The sequence below is a fragment of the Schistocerca cancellata genome, chromosome 5 (genome assembly GCF_023864275.1).
Source record: "Schistocerca cancellata isolate TAMUIC-IGC-003103 chromosome 5, iqSchCanc2.1, whole genome shotgun sequence".
Classification (NCBI taxonomy): Eukaryota; Metazoa; Arthropoda; class Insecta; order Orthoptera; family Acrididae; genus Schistocerca; species Schistocerca cancellata.
The window spans coordinates 154,981,903-154,997,708 of record NC_064630.1 but is presented as its reverse complement, the minus strand read 5'-3'; the positions used below and the strand labels follow the sequence as shown (position 1 = coordinate 154,997,708).

The 15,806-nt window shown below is 43.3% G+C and overlaps 1 non-coding gene across 1 annotated transcript; it reads left to right on the top strand.

The window, feature by feature from the left end:
• The first annotated feature begins 424 nt into the window (after positions 1 to 424).
• Positions 425 to 497, top strand: Trnav-uac (transfer RNA valine (anticodon UAC)). The gene has a single exon. It is a non-coding gene; the product is annotated as a tRNA-Val (tRNA).
• The last annotated feature ends 15,309 nt before the right edge of the window (positions 498 to 15,806 follow it).

Sequence of the window (15,806 nt, the reverse complement as noted above, 5' to 3'; positions counted from 1 at the left end):
CTGGCGGGACTCGAGAACACGTGTGCGAAACTGCTTGTCCGCTGCCACGGAGAGATCATCTTGAGGATAGTTGTCACACCAAAGAACGTACCTAAAGGTCGACCAGTAGCTACACATTGATACGCTACGACAGACAGCTCCTTTATATTGGCAGTGGTCTCGTTTCTCCTTTGTCGTTGTAATAATACGTATGCCTTTCTCATGCAACTAGACACGCTAATGGAAATGAGTCTCATAGACAATGTTTGCATACTGTGCAAGTCACAAAAAGATGAAATTAAGGATATGTTTTGAAATACAGGCATGGGCTCGATAAGAACGCATGTTCTCTAGAGGCCGCATTGGGCCTGATTCTATCCGAGCTGATAACGGTCTCAGCTGTTGTCATAATGAGTCACAAGTTTACTGCTAACTGTGCCACTGTGGTTCCGTGGTGTAGCGGTTATCACGTCTGCTTTACACGCAGAAGGTCCCCGGTTCGATCCCGGGCGGAACCAGCATGTTTTTTTTTTTTTTCCATAGTCCCCCAAACGGATTGCTCACCTGGTTAACGAGTCAGAACTAGAGATCGCCATGATATACATGCAGTGAGTGGGAACCGGTCGCATTTAGAACCACCGGCATTCCTTGGCAGGATACTGCGAAAATATCGTTCGCCAATGAAAGAGAATCATCACAGCGGTATTCACAAACATTTATTGTGTCACGGCCGATTTCGTTCTTTTAGAGCAACATACGGTTGCAGTTTTGTGCCAATATAGCGTTATGACAATTAGACATCTCACAACTTGACGTTGGCACAACTCGGCAACCTGATGATCTAAAAGGACGAAACCGTTCGTGACACAATAAATGTGTATGTACAGTTGTGGTTGTTCTCATTAACCGTTAATTATCATCTACAAAGGAAATCGTACGCAAGACGCTAGTGTGGCACATTATGGAGTATTATTCCGCTGTTTGGAATCTTTATCAATTAGGCATCACAACAAACATCGAAGTAGTTCAGAGATGTGCTGCTGGGGTCGCAGCACGTCGCTATAAAAAAAATGTTCAAATGTGTGTGAAATATTATGGGACCTAACTGGTAAGGTCATCAGTCCCTAAACTTACGCACTACTTAATCTAAATTATCCTAAGGACAAACATACACAGCCATGCACGAGGGAGGACTCGAACCTCCGCCGGGATCAGCCGCACAGTCCACGACTGCAGCGCCTAAGACCACTCGGCTAATAACGCGCGGCGCATGTTGCTCTAGTCTAGCCAATACGAAAGTGTAACTGAAACGCTTAGGGGACATGAATCAAAATCCATGGAAGAGAGAACATCTAGTTCGCGGTAAACCGCCAGTAAACTTTTGTAAGTAAACACGCGGGGCAGCCCGCGCGTAATATGATTCGCGCGCCGATTATCGCTAGGAGTGCATTGATGCTGGCTGCGACCAGGAGTGTGTTCTCGCGCGACGTCACAGAAGCTTTGAGGCACGGACGAAAGGAACATTTCAGTTTATCTAAAGATATACCCCAGTCTGTGGCGAAGCTATGTCTCCGCAATGTCCTTTCTTCCAGGAGTGCTAGTTCTGCATGCTTCGCAGAAGAGCTTCTGTGAAGTTTGGAAGATAGGAGACAAGATACTGGCGGATTTAAAGCTGTGAGCACGGGTCGTGAGTCGTGCTTGGGTAGCTCAGTTGGTAGAGAGCACTTGCCCGCGAAAGGCGAAGGTCCCGCGTTTGAGTCTCGGTCCGGCACACAGTTTTAATCTTCCAGGAAGTTTCATATGTCACAGATGTAAAAGTCTCTGGAAAAACACAGTGTCATTAGTTTAGTTAATGTTTTTTTCAGTTTTAACTCTTTCTCCTTTTCTGAAATAACAGTTTGCATGTTACACTGTCTTTATTCCCGCCACTATGACTTGTTGTTGTTGTGTTCTTCAGTCCTGGGATTGGTTTGATGCAGCTCTCCATGTTACTTTATCCTGTGCAAGCTACTTCATCTCCCAGTACCTACTGCAACCTACATCCTTCTGAATCTGTTTAGTATATTCATCTCCTGGTCTCCCTCTACGATTTTTACCGTCCACGCTGCTGTTCAGTACTAAATTGGTTATCCCTTGATGTCTCAGAATATGCCCTACCAACCTATCCCTTCTTCTAGTCAAGTTGTGCCACAAATTTCTCTTCTCCCTAATTCTATTCAATACTTCCTCATTAGTTATGTGATATACCCATCTAATCTTCAGCATTCTTCTGTAGCAACACATTTCGAAAGCTTCTATTCTCTTCTTGTCCAAACTATTTATCGTCCACGTTTCACTTCCGTACATGGCCACACTCCACACAAATACTTTCAGAAACGACTTCCTGACATTTAAATCTATACTCGATGTTAACAAATTCCTCTTCTTCAGAAACGCTTTCCTTGCGATTGCCATTCTACATTTTATATCCTCTCTACTTCGACCATCATCAGTTATTTTGCTCTCCAAATAGCAAAACTCCTTTTACTTCAAGCGTCTCATTTCCTAATCTAATACCCTCAGCATCACCTGACGTAATTCGACTACATTCCATTATCCTCGTTTTGCTTTTGTTGATGTTCATCTTATATCCTCTTTTCAATACACTGTCCATTTCGTTCAACTGCTCTTGCAAGTCTTTTGCTGTCTCTGACAGAATGAAAATATCATCGGCGAACCTCAAAGTTTTTATTTTTTCTCCATGGATTTTAATTCCTTTTCCAGATTTTTCTTTTGTTTCGTTTACTGCTTGCTCAATATACAGATTGAAAAACACCAGGGAGAGGCTAAAACCCTGTCTCACTCCCTTCCCAACCACCGCTTCCCTTTCATGTCCCTCGACTCTTATAACTGCTATCTGCTTTCTGTCCAAATTGTAAATAGCCTTTCGCTTCCTGTGTTTTACCCCTGCCACCTTCAGAATTTGAAAGAGAGTATTCCAGTCAACATTGTCAAAAGCTTTCTCTAAGTCTACAATTGCTAGAAACGTAGGTTTGCCTTTCCTTAATCTAGCTTCTAAGATAAGTCGTAGGGTCAGTATTGCCTCACGTTTTCCAACATTTCTACGGAATCCAAACTGATCTTCCCCGAGGTCGGCTTCTACCAGTTTTTCCATTCATCTGTAAAGAATTCGCGTTAGTATTTTGCAGCCGTGACTTATTAAACTGATAGTTCGGTAATTGTCACATCTGACTGTGAGTTACTTTACCGTAAAATAGCAAACCTCGTCCACTAATTTTATTGTCTCATTTTCTAATCTTATTTCCCCGGCATCGCCCGATTCAGTTCATTTACACACGAATACCCTTGCATTGCTCTCATAGTTACTTACCTTATAATCGGTCTTCAAGATGCTATCCATTGCGTTCAACTCACCTCCCAAGCCCTTTGCCGTGTCTGGAAAAACTACCTTCGACGCACAAAACTATTGTCGGGCTGTGGAGCATCTATGAGCGTGTTCCAGCTGGAGTGGCAGAAGGAGAGCGCTGCAATCAGAGGCTGTCGCGGCGGCGACAGAGGTCTCCGGGCCGGAAGCGAGCGCGGGCAAAACTTCCGGGCGGCGATGAATGGCCGCCTAACGACCCGGCCGGCGGCGGCCCCTGCGCCCTTCAAACGCGTCCGCCCACCGCCGCCACACCAGCAATAAAAGAAACGCGGGCCCGCAAAAAAATTCGCCTTGTTCCTAGTTGACGCTCTGCCCTGTTTTTTTTTCGTCATCTTCCGCTGACATTATTAGACGGCGAGTCGGCCTCAATGGGCTGCGCGGGGCTACAAAAAACCGTGTGGTTGTGGCTGTGTCGGGTCCGACAGCTGCCGCCTGCACTCCGCTGAGCCCGCGGTCCAGCTGGCTGCCTCAGCTCCCACTCCTCTCCTCAAACTTCGCCAGCTCTCATCTCAATATCACACCTTTTCCTTTAAATCTCCCTACTACACTGCAGGGTGATCCATTGAAAAAGAACCATTCCCGCCAGTTTAGCAAACAGCTATTATGACAGAGTCAGCAAAACGATATCGTAAGGAGCACCGTTGTGTACATAGTTCCGCGTAGTCAGCGCGTACACAACTTTCCCACTAGAGCGCGCCCCGCTAAGCACAACAGCGCAGGCGCAGCGCTCGTCCGTCTCCGCACTACGAGATGGCGCTGCCATAGAGACGGACCAAATTTTGCTTCCGCCGATCCGCGTATTAATACGTAACGCAGCCAATGAGATTGCTGCTAACGTAGAACCTTTTCTCCTCGCGGATCACACTCGCGCAGTGACACATGAACGCACGAGGTATTGTAACGAGTGTACAGACCTCCGATTAGTCAGTCTGCATTTGTCTGCACCAGTCTGTACCAGTCTGCATTAGTCTGTACCAGTCTGTACGAGTTCTACATTTGTCTGTACCAGTCTATAGTCAAGTTTCAGTCTGCGCCTAATAAGATTGCCATATTCCTGTACAGAGCCATGAAGATAAATGTACAGACACTTTTGTGAAGTATCAGAGATATATGTGAGAATAAGATTAACGTACCAATACCAAAGGAACTTCAGATTGTCAATTGTGAATAGCATCCAGAACCAAGTTAAGTACTTTTTATGCTTGCTATTATTTTAATAAATGTGTGTGAAAATTAATCAAGTTCTGTTTAAAGTTGGTCACCGTCAATCTGCTACTCTAAGCATGCAAGTGGCATTTCTACTGTCTGACCTAACGGCAGAACATAAACACGCCACGATAAGACCACGAGACATATTGCTGACACTTGCCTACTTCGGTAGAGCGACAAGTCAAATAATCTGATGGTGCGTGTACTGAAGGTCTTACAGTATGCACACCACAAGCACACTGCACACCTCCTTGCAAGCTAGGTGCCACGGCCCAAGAACACGTACTCGTTATTCATTACACTGACATCGCAGAAGATAGCGATTATAGAAACGCGGGAGGCGAAGTAGTGACTCATTACACCGCCAATTGGGGCTCTGGGGGCGCTGATGAGACAGGAAAGACATGGTACATGATGGCATGACCACCAACGATTACGCCTGGCGGCTCCGGCCTGGTTATGACTTCAGAGATAGGGCCGTTGATAAAATATCGATATATCGATGTTTTTCCCAAAAATGTTTTCCTCCATACATCGATATCAAAATGGCAATACCGAATGTCGATATTTTTATTTTATATTACACTTTTGTCGCAATTTTCGGTAAATATTTGAAGTTGTTCTTTTGAAACTGTAGTAGAGCATAATTTTACTTTCAACGTGTGGAGTCTTATTACTTTTCGAGCTTTCATTTCATCCAATCTTTCACTTTTACTGTGTGAAGCAAGTATATGTGGCACAAAAGAAGAAGTAGTCCGATTGTAACCGGCCGGGCTGGCCGAGCGGTTCTAGGCGCTCCAGTCTGGAACCGCGCGACCGCAGGTTCGAATCCTGTCTCGGGCATGGATGTGTGTGTTGTCCTTAGGTTAGTTAGGTCTAAGTAGTTCTAAGTTCTAGGGGACTGATGACCTCAGAAGTTAAGTCCCACAGTGCTCAGAGCCATTTGCACCAAGTCCGATTGTACTGGGAGTGGTGGCTGGGGGGGGGGGGGGGGGGGTAGGGGGGTAGCGGTGTGGACGGAATAACAAGGTTTCTGGTGTGAAGAAATAGCAGTCCAGTGGTGTTAAAAAACAAATTTTAACGTAACTAGTATGCTATTTTTTCACATCGGCGTTCTTCAAAAACATTTGCCGAAAATGATGAGCAGAAATCTAAATGACAAGAGTGGTTTCTGCGGCGGACGGAGACGTGTGAAGGGAAATGCTGACGTAATCGGCGCTCGGCGCCACCAACAGAAACTGCAGCGTGTAGCTTCACCATGCAGTTTTGACACTACAACTGCTAGGTCACTGGCGTTGTCAGAAATGAGAGAAATAGGGAAGTAGGCGTGAAGTATTTCGGACAAATCCGATTTGTGACGAAATCGAACGACGGACTCATCGGGCACCTTTTATTGTTAAATTGTTTGCAAAGTGGTTAAGGCCAAGCGTGAACGTCCATCGTTTTGCTTTCAATTCTTCTCTAAGGGGGATAGGGATGCACTGGCTTGTTGATGTTCAGAATTCTAGTAATAAAACAATACTTAAATATACAATTCTAAAACTGGCAGTATATTTACAATATGCAGCCAGTATTTTTATAGGCATGTACCGAGATATTCTTTCCGTCTTTCCGAAAAAAAAATAAAAAATATTAAGTGTCATGTAATATTTTGTGTAATGTAATATCTTGTAGAGAGACCTTTATTAACCTGACACTTTCCACATCATTACGAAGTGTCGTATTCATGATCTATGGAACAAGTACTAATCTAATCTAATCGACATATCGATACCCTTTTCGACAAACCGAGAGCCCACAATATCTTCTTAAATATCTATATATCGCATTCCCGATATTTTTAAAAATATCAACAGTCCTACTTGGAAGCCAGAAGTGTTGAGTGCTGCAATCTAAGAAACACTAGTTAGCCCAGTTTCTGTAGTCACAACCCATTTAGACTCTTAGTCTCAGTTACCCAGTCATCACAAGGCGGTAGTCATGAGGAAATGTCTTCACCCGCCTGCCACCAGAGTGAAGAAGCACGCTGATACCGTCAATAGCTGCAGACTATGCTGTGCTGAGTCTGAATGTCAGATGGCACCTTTTCGCCATTGGCATACCTACTAGGTGACGGCTACCTGCAGATGTCCACCTTCCTGGTGAGCCGGGGGGCCGGCCGGGTTGGCCGAGCGGTTCTAGGCGCTACAGTCTGGAACCGCGTGACCGCTACGGTCACAGGTTCGATCCTGCCTCGGGCATGGATGTGTGTGATGTCCTTAGGTTAGTTAGGTTTAAGTAGTTCTAAGTTCTAGGGGACTGATGACCTCAGAAGTTAAGTCCCATAGTGCTCAGAGCCATTTGACCCATTTTTTTGAGCCGTGGGTTCGACTCTGGTCCATTTAGCTGCACAGCCATCACCCACTTGAGCAGGACAAAAACTGACGCACTTAAATGCTCTTTGGAGACATACACTGTCACTGCCCACCACCGGGGTGCAAGTACACGACACCGACGTCATCCACGCTGTAGGTCACAGTTTGTTACACAGCTTCTCCAGCTCACTACGAACCTAGGAGTTGGACCAGGCCGGGCTACGCACTGTCTGTCCACTGTGTGCCACCTGGCATTGCCCCTCAACTCCAACTGCCACAGTGCTGAATCCAGACGCGGCACACCGTCCTCCTGACGCCTGCACGCTTCGGCCATAATTGTCTATACCACAGAAGCATTGGCTGTCTTCCCAACTCTGTCTCCACTGCTGCAATTGCTATGGAATAAACGTCTTATACAGCCAGCACTGTTTCCGTGAAGACTCACCTCATAACACTTGCCATTATATCACTGTGGTTACACCCATGGTGCTGATTTCCACTGCTTCCTTACTTGTCACAGCCAGCTTCACCTGCCACCATAGAGGTTGTAAACCCTGACACGTACAGTATTGTGGAAAGAGGGGCAGACAAGTTCTTGACTTTGGCCATTCCCCTTGGAATTGAAAAATGAATTTGGTGGCATATGACACATGTACTATCCTATCACATTAAAGTGGCACCTATCGAAAGACTGGGCAACCACCTTTTGCAACACAGACCACAGCGAGAAGTGCAGGAAGAGTCAATAAGGATCTAGAAAGTACCGACGGGAATTTGGAGCCTTGCCGTCTCCAGGGCCACAGCCAGTTGCACTACGTTACCTAGATGAGGATCTCCGGCGCAAACCGCCCTATTTAGGTGATCCCACAGATTCTTGATTATGTTTAAATCCGGGGACTTTGGTGTTTAGAGGAGTAAGGCAAACTCATCCAGCTGCTCTTTAAACCACTCAATTACACTACGAGCTGTGTAGCACGTTGCGTTGTCCTGCTGATAAATGCCATCGTGCTAAGGAAAAGCAAGCTGCATGTAGGAGAGGATGCGGTCCCCAAGGACAAATGCTTATTTGTATTGATCCATTATGCCTTCCAGAATGACGAGTTCGACGAGATCACCCAGGGAATGCCATGAAAACAATCCCGAAAACATAACACTCCTTCCTTCCTTTGCTTTCAGACATTTCAGCCGTACACACCAACGGCCATCTGTCCGATGGAGCATAAAACGTGAGTCATCTGATAACGCCACCTGTTGCCACACAGTGAATGTCGAATTACGGTATTGGAGAGCAAATTGCAGCCTTCACCGCTGATGAACAGAAGTCCATGTGAGTGCATGGACCAGGCACTTGCTGCGGAGGCCCATCCTGAGCAGTCACTGACGATACACTGTTGGTAACCCCTTTGTCCAAGTGGGCGGTCAGGTGCACAACAGTTGCATGTCTATTTGCCTGTGCACATCTCTGCAGCCGTTGATATCTACAGACCATGGTACACCGTAGTACTTCGGCGCCTATTTTGGAAAGCGCCATTTTGCCATACATGATGTACTTTAACCAAATTACAAACTTAGCCGTTTCGGAAATGCTTCCATCCTTAGTCCGAAAGCCAATGGTCATGAGCTTTTGGATGTCAGTTAAATCGCTCCATTTCCGCATTACGACAACTCTCCGCTGTTTTCCGCATCTCCCCGACATTCTTTATAAAGGTGCCCCAGAAAACACAGACAAACTTTAGGGTCAATTTCTAATAAAGATGGGCTCTAGATTGCATACCTTAAGAGGTATGAACAATTGTTCATCTTCGATCCTATGAAACAGATGTATCTTGTTGCAAGATCTCTTCGCATATTTTGAGAGGAGGAAGTATCGACCAAAACAAGAAGAAAATTTATAGTAAACATGGGGTCTAAAATGTTTACTTTAAGAACTATGAGCCGTTAATGTTCGCTAGTGTGAAAGACTTCTATTCTACTGAGCAAGAACTCACAGCTTTTGAGGTATGCATCTTAGACCCCATGTTCACTAGACATTTTTTCTTGTTTTATTGCATAATACCTCCTCTTAAAATGTGAAAAGCGAGGATCTTGCGGTAGAAGACATGTTTTTAACAGTATCGAAGATGAACAAGTGCTCATTTCTCTTAAGTTATGTGCTTGTTTCCTGAGTTTTTCCTTTTTGTGGTGTAAGGAACCTGTCCCTACAGTTTTTCAGTGTTAGTTTTTTTTTCTTTTTGGAAACATAGGCGGTGTGGTTACATTAATGTTATTGAAGTATAATTTTATGTAACTGTGCATATACATTACTGATGTTATTATAATGATTAAATAGCTACATTCTGAATATTTTAAAGAAATCCTCAGTTTATGTAAATTCTGCATGAGATTTAACCATTTTACTTACTTTACCTGCAGCCAGTCTCTAGAAACAACCCAGAAAAACCTTTTAGCTTTAAGAAAAAAAATCATTGTCAACCATTGTGTTCTAGTAAAGGAAACAGACCAAAATCATAATACTGACACTACCCTTTAACCACATAGTAGTTATTCATATTAGTGCAGATATACCCTTGGATATCCGAAACGGATATCCACATCCTCAGAGACTTCCACCCATATCGCTGTCAGAAACTGAGTGCCTCGTTTCAAGAATGGGCATACCTCTCCTGAAGAAGAATTCCCTCCCCCTCCCCCCCTCTCCCTCCTAGCATAGGATCATCCGCAACATCAACAGAACCGGCGAAAAGTGATGCTGTCGATAAGCTTATTTTTCAGGAGTGGCAAATAAGTGCTAGTGAGATAGCCAAGATATTGGATCCCTCCCAAAGCTTGACAATGTCATCATTAATAACACTCTAGGCATGAACAAGCTTTCAGTGAAGTGGGTGGCGAAATGTTTGAACAGTGAACAGAAGAAAACATTAACTGAGACATCCACAGCTGTTTTGGCCTTTTCTGTGCTAGAAAGGACATTTTGAATTAGTGACTGAGGAGGAAACGTAGCTCCACATTTTTTATTCCTAAACCAAGGAACAGTAAAATGAAATGCGGCCGTTTCCCGGAATCAACCTACCTCAGAGCTTTAGGAAAAGGGGACAGTCTTTACTCATCTATATGCCTGTTGTACACGCAGATATGAACGTAACAAACAGTTCCTCTTTAAATTTTTGCTTGTGTTTCATAACGAACCGCTTCATGTAACCTCACAGGGAAAAAAATCCCACATATGACGTAATGTCAAAAACCACATTGTAGACCGAAAAGCCTTAAAAGTTGAACATGAAAGGATCTCTGATACTGTACATGTTCCATGTCATCGCTGCTACCGAGGTTTATTGACTTCCCTTCTTGAAGAAGCTTATTCACTACCTCGACATAGCGCAGAACTATTTGTGAAACCATAATAAAGTTTCCTCATTTTCATGAACAACAGGTTATTACTGGGCTTGCATCTAGATGTCCGGCGATTCCTAAACACAGGCGGGGATAGGTGCAAGATCTGGTTCATTGTCTGAGTCCGATGAAGTCAGCAGACATTACGCACAGTGGTTTCTGTAAGGGGGGTTACGTCGAAGCTAAGGCTTTTAACTAGCCCATTTCTACTTCAGTTCGATAAACAAAATCTAATGATAGCACTGAGCAGGTAACACAAAGCGTAGAGTGCAGTTATGATACTGCTTTTCTCCCTAGCAAAAATATAGGGGAGGAAAGGGAGAAATGTTCATGTTCAAAAATGGCTCTGAGCAGTATGGGACTTAACTTCTAAGCTCATCAGTCCCATAGAACTTAGAACTACTTAAACCTAACTAACCTAAGGACATCACACACATCCATGCCCGGGGCAGGATTCGAACCTGCGACCGTAGCGGTCGCGCGGTTGCAGACTGTAGCGCCTAGAACCGCTCGGCCACCACAGCCGGCTGTTCAGGTTCGCAGATGATGTAGTTCTAGGTAGAAGTAAAGTATTACTGCTGGAAGAACAGATTAATAGAATGGACACTTTTATTATAAAAGAATTGAGACTAAATTTAACACAGCTAAAACTGGATGTCCCAAAAAGGGGGAGAGCGAGTTGGTGAACATGGAAACTGAAGAAGGTACTGTAGACGTAACAGCAGTTCGCTATTTAGTAAGAAGGATTATCGAAGTTCGCCGAAATAATCTAAATGTGGGTTATTTTTAGCATTCTATGAATAAGTCACGTGGAATTTGGGAAAAGCTAAAGCACTGGAAATGTAACTCTACAGGAGGATGTTAAAAACGAAGTCCGTATGTAGTGTAAAACGTGAAGACGTACTGGACAATGAAAGATGTGTAGCTAAAGAAATAACATGTTACTGAGATAGGTATTAATCTATCCAAAAACAGTTAACTTGGTAATGAACTAGCAGTAAACGGGAAAACATCCAAAACAGATTTTCTAGGGTGTTGTGCTTTACATATATAGACAGATTAAGACAAGGAAAGAAGGCGGCGAAAGAGGTATAGTAAAACGATAAATTTGAAGACTGATGTGACTTCGTAAGACTATTTCTTACGTATTACGTTCGACCAAGTAGTGAGTCGAAATTGCTATACGTTGAATAGTATTACATCAGCGACATTTTGCAACAAGCCTTCAGCGCTACACGCGTTTATTGATTCCTGTGAAGTACTGAGAGCCCAAAACTGCAGTGGATATTTTATTTCAGACGGAGACCCAAATATAGAAACTAGAAATGTTGCAAATCGAGCGCACTGAAGCCCGAATTCCACGTCTTCGAAGAGCAGGCGTAATATTTCAGCAACTCGTATCAGCTGACTGACTGTCATGCAGATGCAACGCCTGAGACGCTTTTCATCAAGTGTGCTGAAGATTTACTGGGCGCGGCTCATCTCGCGCGACAGCGACGATCCTCCACCCGAAACGAGAAGCTCGTTATCCGAGATAAGCAGGGCGGGGATGCGGAGCCGAAAGACTGCGACTAATTAAGCAGTCCACACTTACTCCCTCCCCAAGCTGACGCTGCCTCAAGTGACGACTATCGAAGCAACAAGAGCAACCGAGGCGACATTTATTCTCATGACAGATATCCGGCGGCAGAGGAAGGCGGCCAGTAGGCTTTTAATTAAAAGTAATCGCTCCCTTCAAGGGAGAAGCCCGTAACATACGACAGCGACGACAAAACGAAGCCAAAGGCGGGAATAGAGAAGCGGAAAGTAAACGTAAGGTGGGGATATTAGACGGTGGGAACAGAAAAAGTAAAAGCACTGTTTGCAAATAAATTACTAACAGAACTACATGCAGCTTGACGTTAGTTTACAGAGAGGACGAATCAATGTGTCGTTTTAGCCGTCAGACCGAAGGGCTTGAAGCAGCTCTGCATGCCAATTCATTCAGAACCATCCTTTTCATCTCTACATAACTTCTCCACCTTAGGCCTGTTGACCTGCTTTACAGTATTCATGACTTAGTCTCTCTCTACACATTCATCCCTGTCACTCCCAACCATTACCCATTTGACTCTCTCCTTTTGCATCAGAAGGAGCGGCATCATCCTATCTTTTGTTTCATTGAAGTTGTGCCATAATTATTTTTACATCGGATTTATTTCAGTATCTCTTCCTTATTCATCCAAAGTACCCAACTAATATCCAGCATTCTTTTGAGACAAAAGACTTCATAACCCTTTATTCTCTTCTTGCCTGTACTGTTTAATATCCACGTTTGACTTCCATGTAAGATGGCACTGCAGACTAATGCTTTCAGAAAAGACTTACTAAGACTTAAATTTATCTGCAGTAAGTGTAGAAATACTAGGTGAGAAATATGGCGTTGCCCAGATAATTACCCGTACCACGCACCGTCTAACCTTGAGTTTGAAATTAATGATATCACATCTCCTGAACTACAGTACCACTCATTAATTTCAATACACCCAATAAATGACATCTAGTTCTTTGTAGGTAAGGTCTAATACTGTGTACTAGCAAAGAAACAGTACAACAGTTGTACACATGTCATGATTTTTGTTTGTGGTCATCGAGATACAATAGTATCCAACAACAGTGTTGTGTACATAAACGTTATGTACTTATCTGATACGTTTGTTTACCTATTTGCCGATGGACGCCGCATTTGGTACACCTGTGCTGTTCCCTGTAGTGATGTGATGTCCGCAGAGAACGGCAAGCATTGCTACGATACATAACATGCGGTTCATGTACATCGGTTCCTTCGTGACATTGAAGTGCGCACATCTCTAGTATGGCTCCGCGAGTGGAGATATCCATAGAAAAACGTGCTGCAATTGTAGCACTTAGCCAAGCAGGTTTATCTATTCGCCAAATTGCGAAACAGTGTAGTGTGTCTGTATGGGGAGTGCAACACATCCTTCACCGCCAGAAGACAATAGGTAGCAAAGGACGAACCACGACCAGGACGACCTCGTAAAACAACTAAAAGTGATGATAAATAGATCATAATTACCAGTAACAGAAAAAGATTGAAAACAGCGCCCCAAATTCGTGCAGAATTGGTGGAAATGAACACGACAACAATATCTGTTGCAATCATAAAAAGGATACTGACAGAAGTCGGCTTGAAAGGACGTGTCACACCAAGAAAACCCTTTCTAAGGCTCATACATAAACAGAAGGGACTTGAATGGGCTAGAAAACATCGTAGCTGGGCATCGGAAGATTGGACGAAGGTGTTATTCACCGATGAACTGAAGTTCGAGATTTTTGGATTCAGAAGGAGAATATTTGTTCGCCGATTTTTAGGGGAAAGGGTAGCCCAGCAGTGTGTTCTACCTACAGTTAAACACGGTGGAGCTTCTCTTATGGTTTGGGGATGTTTTGCCGGAGTTAAGAGTTGGCGACATTGTGAAAATAGAAGGATTTATGGATCAGAAGCAGTACCACCGCATGCTTCAGTATCACGCAATACGAAGTGGATTGCGCCTAATAGGGAAAGGATTCACCGTACAACGGGATAATGACCCAAAACATCGGTCGGCATACTGTACGAACTACATTGCATCAAAGGAAAAACAGACAGTACTGAATGATATTGTGTGGCCGTCCCAAAGCCCCGATGGTGATCCCATCGAAATGGTCCGGGATGAAGTGGACAGACGTCTCAGGGAAGCTAATATATCCAGCAAGGAACATCTCTGGAATATTGTTAAGGATGTGTGGAATAATATAGATTCACGATACCTACAAAAACTGATTGACCGCATGCCTCGAGTTTGTGAGACAGTCAACCCAGATAACCCTGACGTCCTTCTGGAAGGACGACATAACTCACTGTTGAAATGATTTATTTTTGCGAATAACGCATTGTTGCAACGGACTGTGACGCATTGTTATATGAAGTAGACAGAGTCAGTTGCGCGCTGCGACAGTCAGTTTGACGCTGTCGTTCATAGTGAGTGAGAAACTGTGTCTTGAAAATAGGGCCGATTTTACCATGGACGAACTGACTGAACTTGTCATCGATGGGTATGTATATTTTCTTTCATATTGCGTCAATAATTCTGAAACTTGTCATATAATATCTTAAAGAATTAACCTATATTATTTATGGGTTCATATTTCGATTGAAATTTTTTGTCAGTTGTAATTCAATAATGTTTTCAATCGTCCTCCCAGAAGGACGTCAGGGTAATATGTTGTCATTTTGTATTCACAGGAAACGATGTACAGTTATAGAACTTTTGGACATATTAGAATCAAAAGATGAGGAAATACCTAATACTGGTGTGAATGTAACATTACACCCTTCTCTAAATTCAACTGATGACGTAACAGATGAATATTCGCGTGCTGAAGAAAATCCAAGTGTAGATGAATTACCAGCAAGTCAGCTCAATGCTACTGCGCTACAAGACTTAAAGGAGAGGGGCGTGGAAGCAACAGAAACAATAAGAGGAAACAGAGTTAAGAATTGTACACTATCATCTGTAGATAAAATGATAAAAGAAAATAGAGGATCATATGAAATTTGTTCTGACTCAGCATCCGGGATTTCCACTGTATGTTGGAATGACAACAACGTTGTTACTGTAGCCACCAACTTTGACAGAGTGCAACCACTACGCTCTGTAGTAAGATTTTCCAGGGAACGAAAGAAAAGGATCAGCGTGCCTCAACCTAACTTATTACACTCCTACAATACTCATATGGGAGGCATAGATCGAGCTGACCAAAATGTATCCCTATATAGATGCTCTATAAGAGGGAAAAAGTGGTGTTTTCCGATCATTGCACATTTTATAGACATTGAAGAGCAAAATGCCTGGGAACTTTACAAGCACAATGAAGAACCCATAGATCATCTGACATTTCGTAGTCGAATTGTCACTGCAATTCTTGAAAGTAACAAAAGAATCACTACCAGCAGAGGACGTCCTAGTAAGAGGGCAAAACTAGATTCTAGATTTGATGCAAAAGAGCATTACGTTGCTGAATTACCAACGGACGAGATAACAAAAAAGAAGAAGCAGCTGAAATGTCGAAGTTGCCACAAAAAAACTGCTACTATGTGCGTAAAATGTGACGAACCACTTCATGTTTGTTGCTTTTTGTCTTATCATACTAGTACATAAAATATGTGTATAGGTTATTTTCTTTGATTTTTGTATTTATTAGCTGTTTTAGCCCATAATTCAAATTTATTTATGTTTATTTGAAAGTATAAAAACCAAAACAAGTTAACTGTGTAATGTCATATACCTTAAAAACACGTTCCCTTACTGTCCTGACGTCCTTCTGGATGGACGCTCAATTTTGGAAATACTAAATAAAAATAAATACTCAAAGTTGTTTTTACTTTCTTCGTTACAACCTTGTGAATG